The following is a 15,625-nucleotide window of genomic DNA, read 5'->3' as shown; positions in this document are numbered from 1 at the left end:
ATATAATCAAGTAGCTGACCTACCTGCCCTTCTCCGAAAAAAATAACAAGTCCTATACCTCAATGAAAACAAAACCTAAGTGCTACGTCACATTTTGGTCCGAAAGGAGGCAATACTGTACCTATAATAATAATAGTAAAATGTGATGTTGCTTCATTTGACGATCCATCCACAGCAGTATACGTCACTACAGTAACGCCAATAGGGAATCTATCACCAGATTGATAATCAGACGTCAATGATACTACACCAGAGTTATCAGTAGCCGTAGGTTCGGTCCATATAATGACTGCTGTTGGCTGATTGGGATCGTTGTTTTGTGTCACGTCACTTGGCATACCATTTAAAACAGGTAATTCATTATCTATAAACAAAAGATGCCAATTTTAAGCCAAAATCTGAACCATTTACAATCTTTACAGAACAAAACTTATTATTCTCTACTGATAAGCGTTAGTCCCTCAACCTGAATGAATGTCCTTCACTGGAAGCTCATACGAGTACTGATTATACAATTCAAATTATGCAGCTATGTTTGCAAGGTAGTGTATATGGAGTATAAAATAAAGTCCTTTGCAAAATCCAACCTACTCCGTGCATCCGCGGGTATTCATGCTCGTCGAAAATTTCGCGAAATAAGGGGTGTTTTCAGATGAAGAAACGCGATTCGCGAAACACACAAAAAAGGTGTGTTTTTTCAAACCACGTGTTCGCGAAATTGAAAAAAGGGTATTTTCATCGAGCAGCCTACAGAAAAGGGTATATTAGAAATATCGTTCGCGTTTAAGCGAAAATAGGGGTATAGTCTAAGGGCAAATAATTCGCAAAATCGCTACAAAAAGGGGTGTTTTCCCCCTAAAAACTTTGCGAAATGAGATGCAAAAGGGGGTGTTTTTAAAGTTCACCGACAAGCATGAATACCCGCGGATGCACGGAGTATAGATAGCGGTCTTTCTTTCTCGTCTACCAAAAGGTAGAACATAATAGTTTGCACTATCTGCAACTAAAGTTACTAAGATAGAAGATAACAAAGGTCAAACGCCATAAGCTGCCATTTGATCCTATTGAGATTATTGACCTATATGCAATATGTAATGCGTAGTGATCATCAACTCATCAACCATACATCGGAGCTAATGTAAACTATTATTTGTTCCCGTACCGTTGCTTGTTCCACAATTAATTGTTCCACAATTTCAGATGTATCGTTGAAATAAAATGCACGTTAATACATTTTTATAATTCTATACACTTTTGGCAAGGTGAAAATAAGGAAAATTATAAAAGTACTGAATTTAAAAATAAAATTAAAAATTAATGAATTTAGAAGAGCAGCAACGACACCACTAGCCACTTGCACTACATTCCGGGGTCGTTTTTCTATAACTGGCCTTTACGTGTTGTTCCATGGTGTGCCCGTTGATGACACTATAACCTCGATTTTAGTAATAAAAACGTAATTAAAAACATGTTCGTTGATGTTTTTCTGAAATTTAGTATGAACACATATGAAAATATATATAATCAAGTGGCTGCTCTACCTGCTACTAAGTGCTACGTCACATTTTGGTCCGAAAAAGAAAGGAGGCAATACTGTACCTATGATAGTAATAGTAAAATGTGATGTTGCTTCATTTGACGATCCATCCACAGCAGTATATGTCACTACAGTAACGCCAATAGGGAATCTATCACCAGATTGATAATCAGACGTCAATGATACTACACCAGAGTTATCAGTAGCCGTAGGTTCGGTCCATATAATGACTGATGTTGGTTGATTGGGATCGTTGTTTTGTGTCATGTCACTTGGCATACCATTTAAAACAGGTAGTTCTTTATCTAAAAATAAACCAAATATTCACATTTTTTAGCTTCTAATCAAGCCTATTGAAGTGATCTTTCCCAATAATCTACGCTTCGTGGATGACATTGCACTTGTTGCATATCATCTTATATGGAAACTCACTTACCATTAACGGTAATAGTAAGGACAAATGAAGCTGTGTTCCCGCTACAATCACTTGCTGTATATGTTACAGTAGTGTCACCGATGGGGAAATTATCGCCAGGTTGGTGGGTTGGGGCAACAGTTAACACAGTCGGTCCCCAATTGTCAGTAATAACAAGTGCTGTCCAAGTAACTGATGCAGTAGCCAGGCCTGCATCGGTAAGCTCTGTTATGTCGGCGGATGTTGTGACGAACTTAGGCGCTTCGGTATCATCTATGTAATGACAAATGTACAAAAGCACTTGCAGTCAATAGCCATAGCTAGAATTCGGATTTTGCCAAAAAAATTAATAAGAACACGGTGGGGCGTCTTAGGTCCGTATGCACCAAAACTATTTAGACCAGGTCCAACGTTACACCTGGTCTAACTATATCGAGTGGTCCTACGGAGAAAGAACTTTTTGGAATTTACATGCCTTATTCTATATTATTTTAGATCCTGTTGAGGGCAAATACATGTAGCTTAATATTGAATGCCTGTAGTTTAAATTATCAAGGACATAGTAGTAAAGGAGGAAAAGGGGTCCCTCTCTAAGTCTAACCTCCATTCTAAATTGTTTTGTTTGGGTTATTTTTGGCTTCTCTGTGTTATTTTTGGCTTCTCTATTTTCAAGTTCCAGATCGAGATTTCATTCGATTGGCAGCAGGACCAATTGATGTTGCGTAGATCGATGTGTCAATAAAATATAATAGATATATTCAGGCACAACAATCGAACTAATGCGGCTGAGAAACTAACAATCTAAAACAAGATGCACAATGCAATGTACGTTCCTTGTACAAATAATATTATTACAATCTCCGTTCATCCAGCAATCACTCTCTGGACTCCGTTCATATGTAGCAAAATGATTCAAACGATTTGTGATGTTCAAATATTCGGCTATAATTTTATATAAAAAAAAGGTTGGCCCAGAGAGTTCCTAGATCCTTTTTGTTTTAATAACATAACCGGATCTCACTTCTCGATAACCTCCTCTATTAGTTGAAGCAAAAATATTGCATTGGTACGTACGCAACGTCACGGTCATACTGTGTCGTCAATGATCTGTATCCTCGATTAATATCTTTATTACTGTGCATACGTGTACCAGGGCCACCGAGTCAATGCAGTAAAATTTCCAAATACTTCCTTTGACCCCCTACTATAATTACTTTACCGGAACAAAATGCGCGCGGCGCTCTTTCCCCTGTATATCGATATGTTAAGAATAACGATTAAGCATCATTAATTTGATCTCGTGCGCTAGTGTGTAATGTTTGAATGTTTACTTGTGACAGTGTATGATGCGTAAGCCTCTTTCTCTGTTTGTATCATATAGGCGTTTTTAATTATGACAATTGTGGCCTGAAACCGGACCAAAGGAAGGTGAACACTGATTACAACTTTTGGTAAATTTTCCCCCTGCCCCGTCAGTATACACCAATGTTACTGTGCTTCTAACAATGTGTTTTCACCTACCTCGGCATCCCAATAACTCAATACGACAACTAACATACGCTTGATTATTGTCCATACGCCATTCCACAGGTCGTATTCGTATGAAACGAGCCACAATCGGGTCATCAAATATACTCTCGATTTTAGTGTTGCGGTCAGTTGTTCCAGGGAAAACCTTTTTGGAAAAGACAATCGTTACACAAAATATTTGCTCATATTATTTTAGCGATATAAGTAGAAAAGTTTACTTGGGACGGAACGAGAATCATGATGCACATTAATGTCTTTAATTTCGGATCTTTAATACCGATTAATATAAACTTTTGTTTACTGCATACTGCAGTTACTGTCCGTTTTCCTATACACAATACACAGTGCTCTCACCATTGACGCGTGACCTCTACAAATGGTGTATGTTGGGAGAATGGACACCTAGTTAACATCACTGTGTGAAAAATAACCAGCCAATATTTTATTTATTCTCCAAAACTTCTAGCAAATATATTTCTCTAACATGACCTAAAATTACAGCTAGGTTAGATGTTCAGAAATGGTCGCACTTTTGTAAAATATGAGTGAGGGCAAGGCATAGCTAGCCAACTCCCCGTGTTAATTGAATGGAGATTTGACCGAAAATATTGGTATCGGACCGCTCACTTCTGAAGGATGCCACAAAAAACGGTAAAAGCTACATTTAAATTATTCTAAATAGGTTCTAGAAAATAAAGTTTTGTAACATGTCCTAAATTTTTAGCTAATTTAGATGTTTGGAGAGGTCGCACTTTTGTGTTTTAGGAAGGATATGTAAACGACAGATAACACCAAAAATATGAAGAAATTATTTCCAAACCGTGTTAAGTCAACAATCATTATGTTGCTCATTTTGAAGAATGCTGGTTAACAAAAAGCAGGTCTTTGTCTCATTTCGTGAACAATGGTACACATACCATTGTTTCCTTTCGTTTCCTTTATAATCGGTTACCCAACTGAAGCTATAATACCAGCATTATTGCGATGTCGCACATTGAAAACAGACACTCGTGCACAACCAGAGAAGATCTGATTTAATCAGTTGAGCTGCTTCAATGAGTGTTATCTTGGTTTAATAGCTTTTAATGGGGTTTAAGTCCTGCAACGGTCGAGATGAATTCTACTGTAGACATGACTGCATCATGGGGCTCCTCTGCATACAATCGTAGAGGTGATCCAGGTATCTTTAAGATTTTTTTTGGACAGTTCTTGTAGAAAGTTGACTTGAGACTGAATGAGTTACCTAGTACTTAAAATAATCCAACAAGTTCAAGTTAACAAAGATGTTCTTACTACTGTGTTTCCATCGGCATCTGTGACCCACAGCCACGGATCAGCTGCATCTATCCTGTAGTCCACGCTATACCTGCTGATATACTCAGGTATGCCTCCATCATTACGTCCTTGCATGATTACGCCCGCTACTAAGGTACAGCCAAGTAAGTCTACCTGAAACCAGTCAGTTTTGTCGCAACCTATACAGGCCCAGGCGTAGGTTCCATCTAATCGTCCATGGGGGGGCAGTGGCTTGGGAAGCGGTCATTTGAGTGTCCATAATTATATTACGATTGGCAACACCTAATGCTGATGGGTTTGAACACGAGTCTACAGCTCCTAAATAAAGGAAGAAGCAAGAGAATGAATCCAGGGAATGAATTTATGATATGAAAGAACGAATTCCCGGGAATGAATTAATGAAATGAAAGAACGAATAATAAGAAAGAAAGAAAGAAAGAAAGAAAGAAAGAAAGAACGACTAATAAGAAAGAAAGAAAGAAAGAAAGAAAGAAAGAAAGAAAGAAAGAAAGAAAGAAAGAAAGAAAGAAAGAAAGAAAGAAAGAAAGAAAGAAAGAAAGAAAGAAAGAAAGAAAGAAGGAAAGAAAGAAAGAAGAATTCCACGTTTAACAGCCAAAAGCTTTTAGTGTGTCACAATTTGAAAGAACTAATGTTTAATTGCAATATTTCGAAACCACAAACCAAAACTGGGTGCTATGATGTACGAGATGGGGCTACAGTATGCATTTTACCAAGTTGGTAATAGGTAATTGCTTCATTTGCATATGTATGACTATTTCTTGTGATGGCCTTCAAATTGTGGTGTTTTTTTTTCTTTCAAAAAAGAATGAGGTTGTTCAAGAGTTAAGGTACATATGAAATGTGCTGGATAAGTTTTTTGTTTATTGATGAAATTTGCTGTAATCAACGAAATCTGGCACACCTAACGCATTCAAATCGCTTAAATTTTTCTTCTTTTAGATTAATTCTTGTTAAATTGATTTTGTCATATCAATCGAGTGGTAATAAAATTCCTAGAAGGCAAAGCTTCATAATACCAGTTATACCACATCCATCTATCCCTGGTATACTCAGAAACGGATTTTACTATCAATGCATATTATCTGTTTTACTGTACAATGTAAATTCATGTATGAGCAAGGTCATGTTTTTGTAGCATCAGCAGTACTGATAATGAAATTGCACGCTAATTAAATCTGAATATACAATTAAAAACTGCTTATTTTGTAAACAGATAATACTCTGTGATTATTTATGGAAGAAATTTAATGGAAATGCTCTCAATGAAATAATTAATATTTTAAACATACATTTTGTTTTGTCAACGATGAAAATCCGTTCACAAATAAAGTTTTTATGACATTATTTGACAATTCAATTCATTCAGAAAATCTAAGATTGGATTGAATAATCATGCAGTCTTTTTGATTTAATGTGCTTGAAATATATTGTAACTAAATGTTTGCTTATCTTAATTGGAACCCTAATGATGTGGTATAATCTATGATTAAATAGGCCTATGATAGTGATATTGATTTGAAAGCGTGTATTTCCACGAGTTACTTGCTGGCGAGTTATATAAGCCAGAGTCAGGATGTTGGTATCATTATGCCTCAAATCACTGATTTATTGTAACAGCAGAGTAGATTAGATACGAAAATGGAAAGTTAAAACAAATTATTATACACCTGATCCATGAACTGTGTCTTTTTTAAAGCCTCTTCTTGCTTCATTTTTAGCCATTTAATTAAAAAAACTATAGTGTACTAAATGGTACAAGACAGAAAAGGCAAACAGACAGAAATTTAGAGTTATGAATTAGAGAGTGTTGACAGGAGTTAAATTGTTATGGACATAAATAAGAATGTCAAATCAAAGTCATCCGAGGTGAATTAAGTATAGATTGTCAGATTGTCGATCACAATTCGGCGCCAAAATTGTTAAAGATCATCTGAGGTGGACTAAGTGTATATTGTTGGATTGTCGGAATGTTCAAAGTCATGTCATAAAACGTAATCACAATTAAGCATTAAAACCATCAAGGTCGTATCAATATTAGCAGTTACTGATAATAGATATTTGGATTGTCATGGCTGGCTATGATCACCAGCAGCAAACATTTTTAGGGTCGACTGAATATAGATTGTTGGATTAATGCGAAACTCGGTGGATGTGATTTCCATTAATTCCTTTGTTTATACAAGTATAAATTATATGTAGACCTATTTAGCACACATTTTTCAATTTAGCTTTCAACATAAAAATTCTTGAGAATTTCCTATAGTATGTCATTGGTGATAACAACATTTCCCACTCGGTTAGTTGTGCATGTGCTACACACAAACAAATCACTAGCATTCCAAGTCAATGTAAAATTACGAAACATGAATTTCATCCATGGCGTTGTCTTTTTAAAGACATTTCTTGTTTCTTTTTTTTTTACTTTACCTCGTTATTTCGGTTTTAGAATGTCAGCTATTAGTATTAGTATTATTTCAGCATTTTGAGAAAAATGATGATAATCCTGAAATGCTATATGTACACAACCCGTTGGTGCACGTCCAAGGTGCGTTCACGCCCCATTTGCGCTACCGTGCAAAGAATCCTCTGCCATTAACGGGTGTAGCTCCTTTCCCATTATACCATGCATTATGGATTAATTATACTAATTGCACTTATTTTGAACAATGGTGGTATTTAATATTCTCTTGTACACTCTTAAAAATTTGTACACAATAATGGTAAAAAATACAAATCAGCACGGTTCACAGGGAACAACCAAATTTTTTGGGTAAACTTTATACAATTTTGAAAAGGTAAAACTTTACCCCATTATTGAATACTATTTTACACAATTAGTTGTAAAAGTTCACACAATTAGTAGGGATAACCATCAAAATTTCATGTTGCCCCTATTGCTACAAAAGATTGTTTTCTGGATAGAACTCATCAATAGAAGTATTTTGGTGGTTAAATGGTCAAAATCGGTCAAAAACTTTTTGAATTATGAATTTTCAAAGTTTCCCATTCTGACCGGTCATTGGAACGAAATAAAATGACAAGGTCCAAAAATATCAATAATTTGGGAGCAAAATTGGCATAAGCATATATTTACCTTTATATATTTCTTTATTTTAACATATATGCAAATATGAAACAAGCATATTGTGAAAGTATCAAAGGGGTTTCTTTTGAAATGGCACTTTACTAGTCAATGGCATAAATTATTTTTTCAAACGGAGGCATTGAAATCATGAATTTAGCGAACATTTGACAAAAATCATCCAAGATGGCCGATATGGCACAAAATCAAAATTGCAAGTCTAGGTAAACTTTTTTTTTCACAACCAAAAATGTCGATGTTATTGGGTTTAATATGACCAATTAGTAGGTGTATGCAAATTAAATCTTAAGTGTCATTGAAGGTCATTGACTCATTCACAACAATAGAGGTTATCCACTTCACTCATCATGCTCATGTGTGACTTCTAACAAAAGGTGCTGGTTCCCGTAGTATTCCTCATTCAAAACAATTCAATACATGACCTCGGAGTTACCTGCATGACTTTCGCGGGCTATTTTGAAACAGTTTTGGTTGCACATTCAGGTACTTCTTTTGAAAGTTCTAAACAAGGTATAGCCAGCAGCAAGTTGTAGATGGTATGGGCCTAAATATAAGAAAACGTTTAGGGTTGAAATCAGGTAAAAAATACATCAAATGAGCACGAAACTTCACATTTATGTTCAGAAAGGTTTCTTCTTAGCATGATTTGAAAGAAGTATGGAAATTCCAAAGGGAAGCTGGTGATTTAATTTGTAACTCGAGATCTACTTGTTCAATATTTTAACCCTTTTACAGAGGGTACAGCTCAACTTACCGTACTTTTCCTGACCAGACAGTCCATGCCAAAATTGTTACTACACCTTTACATTTCATCGAATCTCTTTTTGATGTCTGTCATTTTGAACATCACACTTGAAAGATGTATGCCATGTAGAAACTTTATTTTGCAATTTCATAATTTGCATATTATTAGCATATTTGCAAGAAAAAACATGAAAATCAATAAATACCTATATTTTCACAATTTCAATATTTTATTAGAAATTAAGCATGTAGGCCGTTTGTTATGACTTGATGAATGAAGCTGTTAAACAGATTTTGATATTTTTGCTTATTTTTCCTTTTTTGCCCCAAAATGTGTAAAAATCACAATTTTTTGGGTGACCTATATTTTCTTTGAATATTTATAAAATCTCTTAATTTAGGTATAATACAGTGCAGAAAAAAAAATCTGTTAAACAGATTTCCAATAAATTGTTCCATTTTCCATTTTGGGTTAAATACTCAATTTTCATGCGCGGGATATTTGAAACATAAAATGAAAACATGTCCATTGCACTTTTTCCTCGAGATATACTATAATATCAAGGTTACGGATATATTATAATCCCTTCTTATCTTCACTGATCCATCAGATACCTATTGTTATGAATGATCAATGTAAAGGTTCAGAACTGGGCTACTAATGGTCTGTCAAGTATCTATAGTTATTTTCATGACTGTGTCAACTCAAAAATCATGAAAGGTCGAATGTAGGAAAAGTATGATCAGTTGAGCTGTATGATAGAGGTATTACTGGCAACTCTGCCAAATTTCAGCTCAGTAGGCCACGTTTTTCACCTGAAATTATTGACATGAATATTTTGTGCCATTCTTGAGCAGTGCTGAACTCAGCCACTGGCAATTAAGCGCACATAGTGGCGATGGACTAATTTTGACTCGCACTTACAGGAAAATGAAATAAGTTATGTTACTGTAATTTGCAAGATAGTTACAAAATATAATTGGCATTAACTTCCCCAATTTTTACAGAAAAATATTGAAAAATAAAAGAATGAGATCAATTTAGAAATGTCTGTGCAAGCAGTGCACAGTTGAGCTCCCTGTATGTCTATGGGAGTGTTCTAATCAAGTTGATGGTTCATTGGTCATCCCTACAATTAGTTATGTAAGGTTTTACACAATTAGTTGAGTAAGGTTTTACAAAATAAATTTAATTGTTTCCTGTGAACCGCATATTTGGGTAAACTTTACAAATTTCAAGAATGGTGACCATTTTACTCAAGAATTGTGAAATGGGGTCAAATATTTTACACAATGGCTTTAAACGTATTTTGCCACTAGGTTGTGTAAATCACTTTACACATAATGTGTAAAATGTGTGTAACATCAAGCATTATCAGGCATATTTTGGAAAACTGAAGAAATGGACTCTATACTGCACACAATTCATTGCATTCTACAGGGTGACCAAGAAGATACAGGGTGAAACATTGCGAGAGTTGCGGGAAATGGGGCGTGAAAGCACCTTGGACGTATACCAACGGGTTGTGTACACAGCTGCCGTGCAACGTATCCTCTGCCATTAATTTTAGTGAAATCGTCCCCTACCCCAGAAATACGATATGCAATAAGTTGTTTTGACTCCAATGAATGTAACGTGGCTCCGACCCTGACATCCGTCACATGATCACGATGAAGATCACGATGAGATTTGGTTAAGCTTAACCATATATGGCTGTAATGATAATGATATTTATGGCTAGGTCCCGGGCTATAGGTTTAAACTTCACTCTTAAATACAACAACAAATGGCGCAAAACAATGCACATGCTTGCCTTTGGGTTGCCTTTTTTTCTTCCCTTTAAATGTTTCCAACAATGGCATAAGCCACTTGCTTGCAAAAAAGTCTCGGACCTGATCATTTTGCGAGTGTCCTCCATCATATAGCATGACGAAGATTGATGGTGTGGCGTGGCGATGTTTTACCAACAAAAAGTTGCACACTTACGGTCCGGCCCCTAGCTCGCGCGCAAGAATCCATTTTATGAAATATTACAGCGTTATATTACATCAGGTAAACTGTTAATCTACATTTTAACGTCTTCCCAATTTTGGCATAAAACGCATTATCCCATATTGAATATACTCCCAGCAAACGTTTCATATGAAAAAAAGCACTACAACAACATTTTAATATATAATATTATGGTTTGTATAATTTGTCTGCATCCTGTTTTAACTTTGTGTCTTAACATTTGAATTTGTTTGTGAAATGTTATTGTCAGCCAAATTTTAAATACTTACCATTTATGTTTTGAGTAATATTATTTTTTTAATATATAAAATTTTTGATGTTTTCTTTTATAACCTGCAATAGTATTTTTTGTATTGTGCTGTTGTTTGATATGCTTGCGGATGTTTGAGCCTGGTCGTGTATCTTCTCAACCCTCCTGTCTGGCCTTAACTGTGTTCCTTTTCAATATATCTGTTTTTATGTGTATTATAAATAAAATTGAAATGATGAAACCAACTCTGGTTTTATATTATGTTTAAAATTTAGCGTATTATATTTCTTTTTAATTGTATGTGAGTGCATTTTATATCATATTGAAGGCCACTCTGGAAAGCAGTGCTTACACTGATCATGGAGGTAGTAGACTACCTCCATGCACTGATCAGGGTTTACCCTCATGAAATAAATAGAATAAATGTTATGATCAGGGTTTCAAAAATCCCAAATACAAACACACATTTTGTCAGAATTGATGGAAGACGAGCATAAGAAACATGACAATGATTTTAAACGTTGAACTGATGTTTTCCATTAGCCAAATTCCTTACATTTTTCAAGGAAAGCAATTTGCAACTTTTCATTAACTAATTGTGTAAAATGTATTTTTTTTAAATAGGAAATTATCAATTCACTTACCTCGACTGGCTCTCTGTCGTACTATCAAAATCAATATTGACGTCCAAAGTAACTTAGTGCAAATCCACAATTTGTCCATTGTTTTTGTCTTGAATATCTTCTCAAACAAAATACAGGTCCACCATCCTTTGTATCTCGATGCATGAGACTGTTTCCCCAGACTATTACCGTTTTTACATTAGCGACATGGAGATTTACTATGGTTACTGTCAATTTACGTTGCTAATGATTAGGAGGGTAGCGTTCTCCTAAGCATTATGGGTAATATGGCGATTTCCCGTCCAAACCTGTCATTAGTGAATTTCTTTATTAGTTTATGACTCGTTCTAATAAGTGAATCCTGGGTTTCTCTACCGGAAGTCAGTTTGGTTCGAAATTTCTTCCCACAAGGTTATGCATACAATAAATAATACATCTCAGCTCATCTTGCATATTGTACATTACGATGGAATTTTCGGTGCACATATTAAGGGTATGTGTGCAAAAATTGGTAATTCAACAAGCTAATGTTGTATTTAGTAACAAAAATCCTAAGGTGTGATCCTAAGTTTACACTAAAATTGAAAACAGACATGATTCTTCTCTCTTTTTTTTTTAATTTTTAAATCTTCAGATCGAACTCCCCATGATGTTTGAAATACAACGTTGAAATACACACAAATCCTATGGTGTCGAACCGGAAGTTTCAACCGGAAGTCACAATTTTCCCAAATGCTCATGGGACATGCTACCCCCTAGATAATGACCACATACTAACATTTTCAAATAAATGGATGCAAGACTTTATATATTTAGAGCTTTAAATCTAGAAAAAATTGTGTTTAATATACAAGTAATTTCGCTAATGGTTTTGTTTAATTCTATGCTTGATGTATTTTCAAATTAATGGATATGCAAGACTTTATCTATTTATAGCTTTAGAAGAAGATAAAATTATGCTTATTTAATATACTGACAAATAATTTCGCTAATGGTTTTGTTTGATTCTATGCTTGATGGGCGTATTTTAATATCCCAGTTTGGAAGAGTAATGAATAAATTATTGGACACCAATTAAACCAAGAACTTCGTTTTATAACATTAAAAAATTTACTGAATCCAAAACGTGACATAATGATTATCTATCCAAAGAGGAAAGAAATTTGCTCTTCTGAGTTTGAGGCAAATAGCTGCATCATTGTAAACCTCACAGATAACGAAGACTACACCAATGAAGAAAATATGCGGTTTAGCGACGCCAACACCTATAAATCCCTCAAGAAGGATCCCATTGAGAAACATATTAATATAATCTGTGAGGAAATTCAGAAACTGTCCACAGACAAATGGCAGATGAAGAAACTAAAATTTCGCACACTCGCCTCATACGTGCTTCTTACCATACATAAAATGGGAAATCCTGGTAGACCCATTCAGTTGAATACATAAGAAGAGGAAGTGCCCAACTCCATCTCCATGATATTCCCAATATTTGTAGAAGAAAGGTTCAACTTTCTTCCCTTTCTTCCATGGAAACCATAACTAAGTGTACTTGGAAGACTATTTAGAGAGTGGATTTGAGCCCTTATTTCACAAAAAATGAAGAACTGTCTGATAGCAATAAAATGTCTGGGTCTAACTTATTTTTGTAAAATGATGGAGTTGGGCCCTTCTTCCACTTAGGTATTGAATTGTGGCTGGCTGTAATTGCCCAACCGTGTACATGTATATGCACTTAAATGTGGATGACCTAATTGACAGCCTCATCCCCCAATTCCCCCCACCCCGTGAAAATAGAGGTTTTGGTATCAAGTGAAAGCTCATTATTTTTCTTATTAACATCAAGGCGTTCCAAATCGGTATGGTTTGGAAGAAATCATCAAAAAAAGTCAAATTAGTCTCGACTGTAGTACGTTTGAGACTAATTCGACAGTTTTTGACAGATATCTTCGTAAATACACCGATTTAGAACTAATTTCAATAATTATGTTAATAAGTAAAATGAGGTATTTTATTTGATATCAATATATTAAATGATCATGATGGTTATCATTAATAAAACAACAATTTGGACTACCAGTATCACGCTGTATAAATGTCAGTAGTTACATAAGGAATTTTCAAAAAACCAATTCGATTTTCCAAATACATGTATATCATGTATATCGGCTCACCTTCCTTGAATGCATGAGGCCAGCTACTGCACACTTCATTATAACTCATATTTTGCCTTATACCACCATACACTTTCTTTGCGTCTGCTGATTTTACCACACTCTATACTAACATTGACCATATAGAGACACGTGTAAGAGCCCAGTACGTAACAAAATCCCAGTACGTATCAATTTGATACGTATTGGGCTCAACCTCTTCTACCTAAAACAAAAAAAAAAAAAAAATAATTCATCCCGCCCAATACGTAACAAAACTAAAATTTGATTAAAATTACTTTATTCATACTCCCTCCCTCTGTAGTGGTTTTTGTTACGTATTGGGCTCTATACATTTTTTTGTTACGTATTGGGCTCCAGTTGTTTTCAAGCAAATTATGGATATTATGTGCATGTGTTTTTATAGAAGTACTTTATATTGACCCAGTAACTCATTTTGAGTCTTTCTAGAACAAAATATTTGACAGTGTTTTATCTCTAGACTTGGAATTTATTTGTTACGTATTGGCCTCTGGTTATTTTAAAGGACATTATCATGATTAAATGCATGTTTTTGTTATAGAATTACTTTATATTGACTCAGTAAATCCTTTTGAGTCATTTTGAGTCTTTCTAGAAAAAAAAATTTTGACAGTGTTTTTCTCTAGACTTAGAATTTTTTTGTTACGTATTGGGCTCTGGTTATTGTAAAAGCAAATTATGGGTTTTAGGTGCATGTTTTTGTTATAGAATTACTTTATATTGACTCAGTAAATCCTTTTGAGTCATTTTGAGTCTTTCTAGAAAAAAAATTTTGACAGTGTTTTTCTCTAGACTTAGAATTTTTTTTTGTTACGTATTGGGCTCTGGTTATTTTTAAAGCAAATTATGGGTTTTAGGTGCATGTTTTTGTTATAGAATTACTTTATATTGACTCAGTAAATCCTTTTGAGTCATTTTGAGTCTTTCTAGAAAAAAAAATTTTGACAGTGTTTTTTCTCTAGACTTAGAATTTTTTTGTTACGTATTGGGCTCTGGTTATTTTTAAAAGCAAATTATGGGTTTTAGGTGCATGTTTTTGTTATAGAATTACTTTATATTGACTCAGTAAATCCTTTTGAGTCATTTTGAGTCGTTCTAGAAAATTATTTTTTACAGTGTTTTTTCTCCAGACTTAGAACGTATTGGTCTTTGGTTATTGTGGTGATTAGTTGCATTTTTTGTTTGCTATAAACTTACTTTATATTGACCCGGTAACTCATTTTGAGTCATTTTGAATAATTCTAGAACAAAGCTGATTATGGTTATTAGGTGCATGTTTTTGTTATAGAATTACTTTATGTTGACTCAGTAACTCATTTTGAGTCATTTTGAGTCTTCTAGAAAAAAATTTCACAGTGTTTTTTCTTTAGACATAGAATTTTTCTTGTTACGTATTGGGCTCTGGTTATTTTTAAAGCAAATTATGGTTATTAGTGCGTGTTTTTGTTATAGAATTACTTTATATTGACCCAGTAACTCATTTTGAGTCATTTGTGACTCTTTCTAGAGTCATTTTGAGTATTTTTAGAACAAAATATTTGTCAGTGTTTTTCGGCTGGATTTTTTTTGTTACGTATTGGGCTCTATACATTTTTTATGTGTTTTGGAGGTTACACTGTCGGTAAAGCTCTTTTATCCGGATTTTTTCGCATATATGGACATGAGCTGACCTCCAGTTAATATTTATCGAAGAAAGAAAAAAAAAATCGAGTGGGTCTAATTTTTTGTTACGTATTGGGCTCTTTACATTTTTATGCGTTTTGGAGGTTACACTGTCGGAAAAGCTCTTTTATCCGGATTTTTTCGCATATATGGACATGAGCTGACCTCTAGTTAATATTTATCGAAGAAAGAAAAAAATTCGAGTGGGTCTAATTTTTTGTTACGTATTGGGCTC

The sequence above is a fragment of the Amphiura filiformis genome, chromosome 3 (assembly GCF_039555335.1).
Source record: "Amphiura filiformis chromosome 3, Afil_fr2py, whole genome shotgun sequence".
In the NCBI taxonomy this organism is placed as follows: Eukaryota; Metazoa; Echinodermata; class Ophiuroidea; order Amphilepidida; family Amphiuridae; genus Amphiura; species Amphiura filiformis.
This window is presented reverse-complemented; position numbering follows the sequence as displayed.